The sequence below is a fragment of the Brachycentrus maculatus genome, unplaced genomic scaffold, assembly GCF_059751285.1.
Source record: "Brachycentrus maculatus isolate JH-2025_06_01 unplaced genomic scaffold, ASM5975128v1 h1tg001875l, whole genome shotgun sequence".
In the NCBI taxonomy this organism is placed as follows: domain Eukaryota; kingdom Metazoa; phylum Arthropoda; class Insecta; order Trichoptera; family Brachycentridae; genus Brachycentrus; species Brachycentrus maculatus.
In genome coordinates this window covers 12288-13263 of record NW_028282449.1, presented here as the reverse complement: position 1 = coordinate 13263, position 976 = coordinate 12288, and the positions used below count along the sequence as shown (strand labels likewise).

Here is a 976-nt window from a genome sequence, read left to right as displayed (position 1 = left end):
TTATGGATTTATGTGAGTTACAAATGAATTTGCATGTAAGTTATGTATGAGTCAAATATGAATCACATCAAGTTACACCTGATTTACATTTGTGTTTCATGACAGATTCATGCATTAAGTATGTTGATTCATGCTAAAAAGAGTGTAATTAGCTTGGAGCGAACGAAATGCGTTAGATTTTAATTGTACAAATAGAATATTTAGGATGATCTGTTGAGGTGGTCGTGTAGATCAATGGTAGATCGTAAGATTACGAGTCTTGAGGTTGCGGGTTCGAGTCCCGTCACGATCATTTTTATTACTCTTCATTTTATAATATCAACGAATTCTATATCATCCATATATCACCATATATCATGGTTACTACTATCACCATTAACATTATGCATTATATTCAGGATTCTGTCACAGGTTTGATCTGTTATCATTGCATTTAAGAAATAGATTAAAAAAAGATAGAAAGAGGAAAGGAGTCAGAGAGTCAGAACAGACTAATATAAACTATATTTCATGATATGGAACGACCATTAATTAACATGTATTTCTGATATAAAATCATCCATTTTCAATTATGAAAGTTTTAGGAGTTTTTACAAATCTCCAGAAAGATACGCTCATGCCAATACATCGTATATTTCGAGCGACTGTTTTTTGTGTTTGGCAATTTTCTTACTCATTCTTTTGTTCAGGCTTCGATCAATTAGAGATTGTCTGAAGCCCACTAAGTAATGGAAGAAGTTTGATTTCCGGCATAATTTCCGGTTTTCAATGTGTTATGAGATTGTCTAGGAACTCATTAGGTTTATTACTATCTCACGGTAGGAGTTCTGAGCTAGTATGATTTCGCTGTCTGTGAAATTCTAGAATAGTTGTTTGAAGCCATAAGCTCGGAGTTGTTTTGGGTTTTATTGGTTTACGTTAAAGAGGCTGGCCAAAAATGTCATTGTTCCTGTTGCCCTGCTCTTTGTGGCTAAGA

The 976-nt window shown here is 33.9% G+C and overlaps 1 non-coding gene across 1 annotated transcript; it reads left to right on the top strand.

Annotated features, from left to right (window-relative positions):
• Nucleotides 1-220: 220 nt before the first annotated feature.
• Nucleotides 221-292, top strand: TRNAR-ACG (transfer RNA arginine (anticodon ACG)). The gene has a single exon. It is a non-coding gene; the product is annotated as a tRNA-Arg (tRNA).
• The last annotated feature ends 684 nt before the right edge of the window (nt 293-976 follow it).